At 45.5% G+C, this 13,419-nt stretch overlaps 1 protein-coding gene across 3 annotated transcripts in view; it reads left to right on the forward strand.

Moving 5' to 3' along the window:
* CCDC88C (coiled-coil and HOOK domain protein 88C) overlaps window positions 1-13,419 on the forward strand; it is a 584,514-nt gene that overhangs the window by 67,589 nt on the left and 503,506 nt on the right. The gene's annotated exons all lie outside the window — the stretch shown is intronic.

The following is a 13,419-nucleotide window of genomic DNA, read 5'->3' on the forward strand; positions in this document are numbered from 1 at the left end:
ATGTCAGAATGTAAAAGATGCGGTATGGAGGAGGAAGGAGATGTAGGAAGGAGAGAGTAATTGAGGAAAGAATAAGCTAAACCGGATATGTAGCAACAGTGGAAACCTGGCTAGAATGAGGAGCAAAAGGACACCGCAAAAGGAAAAGAAGGGAAATCAAAATGGGGACAAAAGTAAGATTGCGCTGCGGAAACAAAGAACAGAGCAGCAGGGTGTCAAAAAGAGAAGGTAGAGAAAGTAAGGATGGGACTTGATGGAATGATAAAAAAAAAGATGCCCGCACAAGACCTGGGAGAAGTGGAGGAAAATGAAACGAGATGTACATGGGCATGTAACGAGAAAGCTAGAGTCAAAGAACGGGTGATGTGGAGGACACAGAGGTAATCGGAACGGAGCAGCAGGGAAGGAGGTGCGGGCAGGAGAAGGAGGAATAAGGGAGGAGCAGGCGTCGGCCGAGGAGGTGAAAGCTCTAGGTGGGAGATCTAGTGAACGGCTGAGGGAGTGAAATGGAAAAGAAGCCAACAGTGAAAACGTAAAGAGACTCAAAAGAGAGAACGAGGAAGGAGTAGGAAGATGTCAGAATGTAAAAGATGCGGTATGGAGGAGGAAGGAGATGTAGGAAGGAGAGAGTAATTGAGGAAAGAATAAGCTAAATCGGATATGTAGCAACAGTGAAAACCTGGCTAAAATGAGGAGCAAAAGGACACCGCAAAAGGAAAAGAAGGGAAATCAAAATAGGGACAAAGTAAGATTGCGCTGCGGAAACAAAGAACAGAGCAGCAGGGTGTCAAAAAGAGAAGGTAGAGAAAGTAAGGATGGGACTTGATGGAATGATAAAAAAAAATAAAAAAACAAGCGAGAAGATGAGCGGCCGGGAAACTGAAAGTACGGCCGGCCAGCCATGAATAATTAGGGGAGGAAAAGCCGCACAGCACACGCTGGGAGAAGCCCTTTGATGTGCTGTGCGGCCGTGAAAAAATGCAATTAGTAGGGAGGGAGGGAGGCTGATGCGCGTGCATGTTTGGTCACGTGATTCACGTGAACTCAAAGAAAACCGCACCAAAAAGCCCTTGGTTTGACGAGCATTTTGAGCACTTGAATTCTCGCTCCGCTCAATGCGCATGCGCGCATTGATAGGTTGCGCGACCTAAAAACTGTTTGTGTTTAGGAACAAAAATGAATACATTTCCCTTCCTAATATGTATTTAAAAATGAGCACATTTATGTCAGTTTGCAGAGTATGTGGCCAATGTTGCAGGATTTTGCTAGTCACTGGATGCTCCTTGTGTGCAGCAGCCTCTTCCCCACCAGAGAGAGCGCTTAGTCTACTGAGTTAATTTGAGGCGCTAGGGGACTGGAAGTACATTTCCTAAAGGAGACTTTGCACAGGGTTCATGACCTTCGTGTTGGATTTGCGCCTCACCAGGAGCAAAGGCTCAGCACGTAGAGTAGGACGGGCCCGCTGGCAAAAGGATCAGCACGCAACTAACGCAGGCACTGTACATGTAGGCAACACCCTAACAGCATGAAACAAGCAACTGAATAGAAAAAGGTAAAAGCTAGAATAACATCGAACAGTGACACTTTATCGAGAATTACCAGCTCCTGTCCTAAATTACTTCTCACTGATAGGAGGGTACTCCTTTCTCTGCTGTCTGGGTATTTTGGATGATGCATTGTTTTGGCTCTGTTCATGGAGAGATGAGCAGTCTGGGTGAACAAAGCGGATTCATGAACATGGTATTGGCCGGGACTGCTATATTAAGCAGTATAGTATCAGGCAATATAGGAAAAAGGTATGAGGGAAACCATGTCAGCTCAATGGTCTTTGTTGATGCTCACGGAAGGGGAACACAGACTTCTGTTTAATAAAAGGAGTGATTCAACGATGAGGTTGCTTCACGGCTAGTGACCCCAAGCACTTGGAACCCTACACTGAAATGGATGTCTCCCCTGCATCAAGAAAGATAAGTCTACCTTTGATGTTTTGCAGTGCCCATAAGTATCCTAGTTTTGCTTTTGGCCCTACAGGCTTTTTCCCTTGTATCATCATACCCAAGGTTACTTGATGAGCCCTAGCTCTCTCTATTGCTGAAGAACCAGCCATGGGCGGCTCCTCCGCAATTGTGGAGGAGCGTTGCCCCACTGGCTCGGAGCCAGCAGGTGAAAAATAAAACGATATTCTATCATTTTAGTTTTCACCTGCTGGCTGAGCCAACGTGTGTAGGAGGGGCTTGGCAGGGCCATGGGAGGGGGGCAGAGGATTGGTTTGTGCGCCTTGAAGTGCGCATCTGTGTTTGGCTGGCCGGCCGGCCATGCGCACTTGGTTTTCTCGAACCTGGCTGTATTGAAGAAACCGCACACACTCCCTGTCCTGAGCAGAGCGTCAAAGCAGCCCACTCATGCCAATCTCCGCGCTGCTCCAAGCATGAGAGCAGCATGGGGATCGCTCACGGGGTCTGTGATGTGACCAGGAAGAACACCACTGAGGCTCACTCAATCAGAAAGCGTAGATTGCTGGTACTAATTACTTGGACGTCCAATGGTCGTGCGCAGCACTGGGGAGGTAGTGCTGCCGTCGGCCAATGCACCGAGGCAGCACTTAAGGGGTTAATAGTAATATTGCCTATTTGGCTGCAGAGACAATTCAGTTTGGTATGAGTGTCATCGAAGTGGTCATTTTAATTTTAATCCTTACAAAATGTTCATAACTTAGTTTGGTTCCAGATAACCATAACCATGACCATAATGTTTTGTTCTGGATGGAATCCTGAATTCCCTTGCAGCTTTGGTTTTTCTGTATATAATGTTTTTGTTATCCAGATGTGTAAGTGGATCACCGCGCTCCTCTTTGGGATGGATGACATATTATTTGCCTGACATCCTTGTGGCAGTCATCACACACATCACTGTGTGGAAATGAAGTGGTGTTCCGCTCAGTTGAACATGTATTGGTCTCTTACTTCTTCTGTTTGTGCTTTGCAAACACAGCCTGTCCTTCACTAAGGCACATCTCTATGGTTATGCACTAAACTTTGTTGCAGAGCCATAAATAGCAGGCTAGTTGCTGCCACTTGTTCGTTTAAGCGTGAAGAGACCGGCCCACGCGGTGTGCAGCAGACACATCATCACTGTTGTTAATGCAAGTAGAGTTACTGTTTCAACAACACCAGACACCTTTACCCCTCCCATGCTTTATGTCTGAAAGCAGATCATTAATTACAAATCCAATTATTCATCATTGAAGTAGAGGATCTCATGTCGGTCTGTAAGACGTCCGTTCACGGACGAAAGCGTATATTGTAAAAGGAGAATTAACGACATCTTACAGATTGTAATGATATTTGTAGTGCTTCCCTGGAGGGCTTACTTGGGGTGTGGAGGTCTGTTTGTATGGCTTTTTGGCCACCGGGATTTGTAAGAATGGGAATGAGTGTGTGCCTCAGAGCCAGCAGTAATGGAATTTCAAGATGGTGGCCCCCATACACTCACACAAGTTTCAAAAGTAATCTCTAAACTATCAGTAAAATAGGATTTTAACAGTCTCTGCCCCTATTAGCGATATTTATTATGTAAACGGTAGCCTAGGACACAATTATTATTTTAGAGGGTAAGGGGTTACCCGTATAATCGAGAAGCCAGATGTGTGACTAAAGCTCTTCAAATGCGGTTTCTATTGATGCACGGTGCATTTACCATGAAACCGATAGCCCCTGTCCTCCATATATACAATACCAAATAGGGGCCGCAATCCTTTATGGGGCTGAGCTGTGGGGCTTCGCTAACCTGGATAATTTGGTTTTAGCGCAAAACCAGTATATGCGGTCCTTAATTGGGCTCCCACAGTCCACTCCATTGCTACCATGTTCTTGGATCTGGTTGCCACTCCATTAGGGATGTGGCAAAATTTAGGCCAATTGCTTATTGGAGGAGGATTTGGGTGACTACTGAGCTAAAACATTATGCATTGGCGCTAAATGATAAGAACTCTGACGTCTCTAACAAAATATTATGGTGTAGGTGTGTGAGGAATACACTCAGTGAGATGGGTATGAATAGGCTTTGGACTAACCCAGGGGATGCTGTTTTTCCGTCTAAGGCTTAGATTAAGGAAGCGTACTGGAACATGGTTGTAACCAGGCGCTACGCCTCCTCTAGTGGGCCTTCCTTTGTCTAGAGCATTTCTTGACCAAAAACATGAAGCCAAATACGAAGGCTATTGGGATTTAATAACCATCCCCAATGAAAGGAAATTATATCACCAGCTTAGGGTGGGTTCTCTACCCACTGTATTCACAATGAAATGGAATGGTCTGAATACTAGTGCCTACCCACATTGTTCAGAAGTTGTAGAGACAGTGGTCCATATTCTATCATAAACCCAGGCAAAGATGGTTGAAACCTGTCTGTCAGAATATGGGAACCAGGTCGAGCATTGTGGCTGTGAGGATTCTAACCACATAATTGGAAGAACCAATAGTGATCGCTGTTGCTTAGTTTTTGGGTTATTCGTCTAAACTCGAATGTCCCATGATAAAGTTATGTCTTGTAAACGTCCTTTGCACTATGCACTTTACAATATTTTGCACCATGCTCCTTGAAGTAGTTTTGCTAGTATTTTTGGTTGTTGCTTGTTGAACCAAACGTTGTGAACCCCAAATTCCAGATCCTGTGCTCTCTCTGCTGAAACCTTTGCTGAGTGTGTCACGTGCCTAGGAAGCAAGGCCATGGTCACATTTAGAGTAAATACATAATGAATATATTTTATTTGAATTAACTGTCATTTTAATCCTTTGTGCCGCGTTCTTTTTTTAACTACTTTTAGTTTTATATGCGATTTGTGTTTTGTGATGTTGTTATACCATCTTCGCACTCTGCCTGTCTTTGGTTAGTTAAGGGCGCTTCTCGTTCTGGTGAGCCCGATCCCGTCCGTGCTTTAATTCCACGCTCTCGTCGATGGCGTTCAGTGGTTCCGGTTAAAACGCTACTGGTCCGGTTTCGTTTTCCTCTGAGGCTGATTTAAAACTGTCGAAGTTTTTATCTTTTCAGATAGAAGCACCTCAAGTGTGCACGCGTCACCTCCCGGTTGCCTGATAAGTTGTGTTTGTTGAATAATTCTGAGGACCGGCTTTGTTAAAGTACTTGAAGATAGAGATAAAATGTGCCTTTTAAGACAAACTCGAGTGCTGGCAGCTGTGCTGTGTGCTTCTGGGACCAGCGAGGCGCCGAATGCTGCACTTATCAAAGGCTTCCGGTTGACATTTAGGTTAACCGTCTTTATTAGGTGAGAGGCGCATTTCGACCTACATATAGGGAGGCTGGTGGCACAACTCTCAGAGGAAACATGGAAGCAAAGCGCACCCCATTTCAAATAGAAGTTGCATTTAATAAAGCTGCACTGTGGCTCCCCAGAGCCTGCAGTGAAAGAGAAAGCAGACAGACAGACAGACAGTCCAAAGTATCATCAGTTGACGCCGCCTCCGCGAGTTTCTCTTCCTGTGCAAAGTCGGTTTTAAACGTGGACGGGTCTCCTCCTCCATGTCAGCCGGGGTGCGCTACGGGTCCTCTTTCTCTTCTTGTATTTTCTGGGAGTTGTACCCCTAGAGGTAAATACATATTCTCTTCCCTTCTTCACAGCCATCGCAAGGCCTGGGATCGCCAAGTAGCCCTCCTGTGCTAGGTTTGCCCATCTCAGGCCTCTGGCCGTCTCCCGGCTTTACTGGCGGGGTAACAAGTGTCCAAGGACGGGCCTGAAGGGCAGTTGGCAGGGCAGAGCCCCTCGTGATGCCAGCCACGTCCTGCACCAACTTCAGTGCTCTAAGGCAGTGCACATCACCGCCAGAGAAGTCTTTCTTCCTTCTCCAAGGCTCCCCCGCTCCTCCTCCGCTCCGCGAAGCCCTGCTCTGCGGCATGTTAAAGGCCCAGGAGACTAGGACCAAAGGGTCACCTTGTCCCTGGTGCTACCCCAGACTAGCCACTCCGGGCAGCAACAGATGAGTCCTGGCTCTGCGTGCTTGCGCATTATGCGTGTCCCTGTACTAGGGCGGAAGGGCCCCAGGGTCCCACATACTCCACTTAGGGCCCTGTCCATGCACTCCCTCGTTCCAGAATATTTCACAATGAGCTGCAGCACATTCAGCACGAGGGACAGGAGGATGAGTCTGAGCTGGAAGGGCCAGCAGCCATCTTTGTTCCCGAATGACCCCACCCATCCCAGATTCTGTTTAAATGCAAATGCATTTAAATGCACAATCTGGCTTTGTCTGCATTCTAAAATAAATGCAAAACATAGTCTTGTGTTCAGCATTTGCCATGAGCTTGATGCTAATTAGTAGCAGTGTAAAAAGCCAACCCCTCATCATAAGCTGGGGTGGCCTCATTTACAGTAATGTGATTACAACGAAGAAGAATTGCAGAAAAGGGTGCTACACCAGGCAATACTCCACTGCCAAAAGCGTGCCTCCAGGGGATGTGAAGGTCATACCAAGCCGGCTTCCTTGCCAGTGATGCTGAAGCTCTCTTTTGGATCGGCCGCACTAGAGGAAGGCTGCCAAACCAATGTCCCGGGTTAGCTTAATCTGCAACATTGCCTTCACCGTATGCACATGCAACTGGGCACTTATCATATCTACGGATAATCTACATGCAGTTTAGTGCTCTTACGATTCTGACTATTTTTCAGACAGATTTTGAACACTATATATTTTTTCAGTATTACTAGCCTAGAAAAGTAATTTGTCACAAAACCCATATCGGCTGTAGTACGTGCTTGTTTCTTTGGCTGGAACAATCATTGGAAACTTACTATGTTACTTCACGGTCATGTATGGAATCGAAAGTTCTGAATGTACATGTGTATTCTTGTTGAACATGTCATTATTACTGAATTGTGTTACTATTTCAAATTAAAATATTGAACACCAGTCCCAGTGAAATAAACACAGCAGACTGCTACACATTATCTGGTTATTACCATACAGCTTGTATTGTGGTTCTCAACTTTTGGTGTCCACCGACAAACATTTACTGTTGATTCTAATTGGACCTAGTTATAGAGACGAAGACTGTCCAATTGGTGCAGTTTAACTGGGATAAAATACTTTGATGGAGGCTCGATTACCCGGATACACGTCTCATTTGTATTATTCTTGGGACATCTGCGGTTTAGTGGAAGGAATGTACAAAGTTGTCTCTTTACTGGGTTGGAATCTGTGATAGTTAACTGAGTAATGGGGCCTGATTATTTGTGTAATACATCCAGGATGTCTCTTAGTGGTCACCAGGGGTAGGAGCTACAACCCATTACTTTCCCTTTTCTACCCCAGGTGGCTCAGCGGTCAGTTGGGCTTCGCCAGGCATGGAATGGTTCTCTGCTTTCACCCTAGGTTCCACCCTCACAGTCCACAAGGAAGTAATAACTATTGAGTGGCTGGTTTAAAAGAACTAAGAGTGAGACCAAGGCCAAGATTGGTTCAAACCTCACTGCCTGAGAAGCATGCTATTTGGGGGGGAAGGAGTAGGGTTGGGGCAATAGATGTAAGATTATTTGGCTGCCCCATGTCACTAGAGAGGGGCAGGAAGAGGCCAAGAAGCAATCATCTTGACAGCTCGGAAGACTGTGCGGAGACACCGACGGCCAGAGCGGTGCTCCTCTTAACCTGAGCTCCTGCCAGGTGGGGTGAGGCGCTACTATCACTACTAATGGTATGTGGTGAAGTATGATACCTGAAAATAACAGGTGATATTGTTTTTAACCCTTTTCACTTTATAAGCAGTAGTTATCATCTGGTCCTGAAGAAAGCATATAGAACTACTCTTCCTTTATGCTGAAACATGTCGACCTACTGCTCACAGATATTTTGTTAAATTGTATTCTTACACTTTATATTTTTTAATCTTGGACAACTGAGAGATACCATTAAAATTTGTAATCTACCCAGTTGATCCAATTTTATGATCACTCACTTCTCACACTAATATTTGTTTCACACTGCTTGTTCAGTAGCCATAAAATTCATCTATAATGACATTTATACCACTCTTCCTGGACAACACAGTCTTTGAGAACTACACATAGTCTTAAGAACACCTGTAGGCTATGCTGTGTTGTCTCATCTCCTGGGCAAAGAGAGCCCAAATGATTAAAGGTTTGGTACAGGACGGCTACTGATGGGAATATTTACCCATGCCCTTGAGCTTACACTCAGCAATTACATGTCACACTTTGGTGCATTTTGGGCTCTCACCTCTCTGTATGTATTATGTTGAAGGTTGTATCCACAGTGATTGACATGATTTGTTGACCCCTAGATACTGATTGTGTTAGGTGTATGTTCATTTGGGGTATGTATCTAGTTTGGGTCGTTAAACTTACCCTTGGACCCTCTCTCAAATAGTTCTTTTGTACTGCCCAAATACTTCCACCATGTGAGAGGTAAGGGAAGCCTGTTGCGGGCTGCCAATCTCCATCATGCAGTAGTAAGCCTACTTTCACCAAACTGTGCCCCAGGCAGTCCGCACCTTCAAAACACAGACCTCAACACAATGCTGCCCAGTTGCATTATCCTTCCACGCTACTCTGCAGGATTCACTTTCATGGTAATTTATGGCTGGGACATATTTACCTGTGCACATGTTACTACACAGAGTAGATGGTGTACTATGTGTACATTTAGTGCATACAGATCTGTATCCTCACAAATGGGCTGCACACAGCATATGTTACAACAGCCAGGTAGATGGCACTTCTCTGGGCATATAGGACTATTTAGTTGCACATATGGATCTTCACTGAGCCTTATGGGACAATTGCAAATCATATGAGGTTATTCTGAGCATTTGGAAGATCTGCTTGGTCATTTGAGACAGTGCCTGGGTATTTGGGGCAGGGTTTTGGCATTTAAGGCTTTCCTTGGGTATATGTGATCGTACGCATGCCTGGCATTCGATGGATGAAAATGGTTAAGTGATAGCACACACCAATGGTATTGTGGTTGCATTCCTGGCATATAATGGCAGTACCCTTTTTAATGTATAGGTAGTAACTAACCAGACCTATCTACTTGAGTGCCTTTCTGTTTTTTTTGTTAATCATGCAGTTTTTATATATTTTTTTAATCCGTGATGCCAATTCTAGTGATGCCATTGGGCTCAAAGATCATGTAATGTCTGATATTACCACAGGGCTTTTGGAGAGCTAGCCAGAGTACATGAACGGCCCAAACTTCGCCTTTTTAGTGTGTTGTCATCTCTGAGATAAAGGTCTGATGGGTCATGACTTCTGCGAGGTTCCATATTGTATTGTAGAAAAACTGTAAAGTGTGTAAGGGCCTATCTGACGGACTCGTATAACCTTTCTTATTTCTCCCATGCTTCCGATGGTCTTCCACAACTTTTCATTTCTATTTCCCCCAAGTTTGATGAAGCTGCAAAGCTTAAGCCAAATTCAGAAAGCACAATATGGAACCTGTGCCTTCACCTCCCTTAAAATAATATATCACAGCCTTAACCCCAGCCACCAGTAAACTGCTCATCTTGTAGCTTGCTCTTGGTCCAGTCGCATGTCACTGAAGCACTAAAGAAACGTTGCATCCTACCAACATATTCATTAGGCTGTCGCCAAGACCATCATACACCCATGTAAGATGCAGAAGGAATTTTCAAAAGAAATCCAGAGAACGTGGAATACAGTAGCCTGTTTCATGACGGTTCCCTGTACTCAGATCTGGGGATGTCAATTAGGGGTAATCGGGGTAGAAGCTTGTTACCCTTGGCTTGCCGTATAGTACCCTGGGCTCTGCCCTTGCTACTGCTGGTCTCAAATCATGCAAAAACGAATGGAGTGAAAGTAAACAAGGCTCTTAAAACCATGTTTATTTGCTCTTTGTTCATACTCCTTGTTCTACCGGCAAACCATCAGAGACAAATAGGAGTCTGCTGAGGGGCTGTGGGTGGGACAAGAGGTCAGCTGGTGCTGTTGTAAATTGGGGGCATGATTTTGTTTCTGCTATAGTTGGCATTTTTTGAGAGATTGATGTCCATGTTTATACCGTCCGGATGGGATGATACCACAAGGACAGGCTTCATGGAGGATCCCCTCACATTTTAACATGACGACCACCCAGCAACACTTATTTCTCGACTTGCCTGAACCTTTACAAAAAGGGGACTTGAGTTTGAGCTTGAATACCCGTGAAGATGATGGGGCCATAGGATGAATCTCCCCGTTGTGGTCTGAATGGGTACTTTCCAATCCTCAAAGAAATGAGTAACCGTACAGGCTTCTTAAGTATGTTCTTGGCCAACTCACCGTTGATCATATTCGTGCTTTCCCTAGCCTAGGAAACAGAACAGCAGAACCTTTAATTCCAGGTGCACCCAGTTTAGCTTTTGACCATGTGGGGTTGTTGCATTGTCAGATTGCCCAGCTATTTTTACTTCCGCATGAAGCAAAGCTGCTTCTTTTTGAATGGAGCTAAAGTGGAAAATACTGATTCTAGGGTCCTGCTAGATCCAGACATCCCCTCCCCCTGCCCCCATCAGTCGCGGCTGGCATGACTTGTGGGTGGGGTGGGAATTCAAACATCAAAAATAAACATACCTTCCCGGGTACCGCGCCGCCTCTTCTCCTAGTAGGTTTCCGAGGTTTCCTGCTGCTTTCCTGCTCTCCTGCCTCCGGCGGGAACAGGAAGAAGGCAGCCTCCCTCCCTCCCCTTAGCCAATCACAGCGCTACAATGGCAGCGTTGTGATTGGTGAGGACGGCGTCCAGCCGAGTGCCTATGGGACGGTAATATCCTCTATGGAGGCTGCATGCAGGCTACAAAGAGAAAACCCAGAGTGCGCATGACTGGTTTGGTCGGCTCTTGAGGGCCGACCAAACAGTCAGGGCCCACAACATTGGGCAAGCCACTCCTCCATGACCGCCTGCCCCCAACCAGGCATACCCTTCTGCTTTCACGCAGTGCGAGAAGCAGAAACATAAAATAGTATTAAAATACCATTTAACGTGTCTGCTTCTCGCGCTTCGAGAAAGCAGTGGGGTGACACTCCTCCGCCGTAATGGAGGAGCATCCCCTGCCCCCCATGCAGGGCCAGACTGGAAATCCAAAGCAGCCCTGTCACTTTTGCAGTACCAGCCTGGCGGGGTGGGGGGGGAGTGGAGGCGGGGCTATGCATTTGTGGTGCAAGTATAAAGTACTGCTGTTTTTGGTGCTGGGGACCGATATTGCAAAACCGGCCCCAGCAACAACAAAAACGGCCCCCACCCATCCAGACCCTGGAAAAACGCCTGAAGCTCGCTACGGCCAGTCCGACCCTGCCCCCATGGAAACATTGCAGTTAAAGGTTACACTTCTGGTTGAACACACTTAGAAAGAAATCCCTCTTTCTCGAGTGCAGCTGTCAAGTGGAGCCGAATAGCTCTCTAGTCTCTGTACACCTGGGCTCAAACAAAACACAGACCTATTTAAAGCCTGTTAAGACGTTATGGAACACAAAAGCAGGTGGCCAGAATGTTCCTTATCGTGACAAGACTATAGCACCTGCAGAGTAAAAACTAAAACACCTGCCTAGAAAATGCTTGATCAACTTGTGGATGAATACAGGGGCCCTCATTCAGAGTGCTCCCGTAATATAAAAAAGGCCAGATTACAAGATGGAATATTTCACCAGAGGCTTTGGGTGCGTAAACCGAAATCACTGGGTGAAGAAATACATATTTATGCAAGTTATTCCTGAAAACTCCATAATTGAAAGTATTTTACACCACCAACTATCCCTTACCCCCCCCCCTCCCCCCCTTCCTCCCAGTGTTACTGATTCCTGGTATCGGTAACTCCATGGGTGTTGTATCTGACAAAATTTGTCCAACTAGGAATGGAAGCAAGCGTAGCATTCAGACCACCTTCTCGATTAAAGGTCCTAGTCATTCTGCAAAAATTAACCTTTGTGCCATAACTCCTCTTTTCACCCCTCTTTTGCACCCCCTTGACCACCAGAATCATTGGATCATCCATACTGGGACAGTCTGGAAGGCTAAGTTCAAACGTAAACAACATGTGGGTAGATGCTTCAAGGTTCAGAAGCCTGCTAGGGAGCCGTGAGGGCACTGGGCCACCTAAGAAAATCCACAGGTTACAAAAACTATATATTTGTGTAAGTAGAATGTTCCTTGATGTACAAAAGTGCCAGAACAGATGACATGCCATGGGTCCGGAAGGGTTCAAGAATAGAGGTGAAAGTTCTCTGCACTATGTGCAAAGCCTTGTGACGCAGAGGTACAGGGCACCATCATGGTTCCATGCCTTACCGTGGAAAGTTTTGGAATCTCTGATCTTCGATTGCATATTTCATGAAGTCTACAAGCACCTCAAACATGGAGGAGGGTCTCTGAGGCCAGGTTTTTCATTTGTGGACAGCATTGAACCTGCAGGACTATATGTTCAGAAAGTGCCTGAAAACGAAACTCTTCAGACTTACTTTCGACTGATGACCTGCCAGAGTCACTGGTTCCACCCCACTGCCAACTGGACTCTGATCCCTGCTTTTGCTTCACAGAGATTGATTTGCTTTCCCTCCCAGCGCTCTGAAGTAATCAAAAGGCATGCACAGCACTTTATAAATCAATCCTCCGCATCATTCAGAGAACGACTGAAGACGGTCTTGTTCGAGGATTTCTCCAGCATCTGGCGCGGCATGCCTTGCCCTCTCTGCCCGCTTTGTAATGGAGGCTCATTCCCAGAATAACAAGAATCACGTTGTTTGGAGGGAGATCTGACCACCCTGAAGCCCCCCTAGGGCACCCGCGATGAAAGCTGCATTGTGTCACTTGAAAGAAACGTGAGGAAATTAAAGCTCAATAGCGAAAATAGAAAGAATAGTTGTTTCAACTAATTGAATTTTACGGTTTTTGTAATAGAACATTTTATGAATTAGCTTTTTCCTTCTCACTCACACGAAAAGTGCACACAAAGATTAGGGCTTAAAAAGGAGCTAGACCAGGGTTAGGATTGTGATATGGATTTAAGTTTTGCATCACGGTGACAGGAGAATAGGGTTAAGATAAGGGTAAGAGTTAAGATTGTGATGAGATTCTAGATGGGATAAGGGGTGTTAAAATGCATTTTTGTGATAGGGAGACTTGTTAAAGGGGTTCAGTATTGCGATTACATTTAATATTGACTGGAAATTTAGTAATTTTCTTTTCCCCTCTTTCTTTATAATTGTATTTCACTATTACTTTATTCCTACATAGATCTAATGCTACATCAGCTTGGAGGGAAGCCATCAACAGGTGACGATACATGCACCTTGTAAGTGCATAAGAATGCACAACATGTCAGTTCTTAGAGCAGCACAAGAATGTACATATGTTTATAGAGATGAAAAGTAGAGGGAAGAGGTACCCAAGGGCACCCTAT

This window comes from Lissotriton vulgaris, chromosome 9 (genome assembly GCF_964263255.1).
Source record: "Lissotriton vulgaris chromosome 9, aLisVul1.2, whole genome shotgun sequence".
Taxonomy (NCBI): Eukaryota; Metazoa; Chordata; class Amphibia; order Caudata; family Salamandridae; genus Lissotriton; species Lissotriton vulgaris.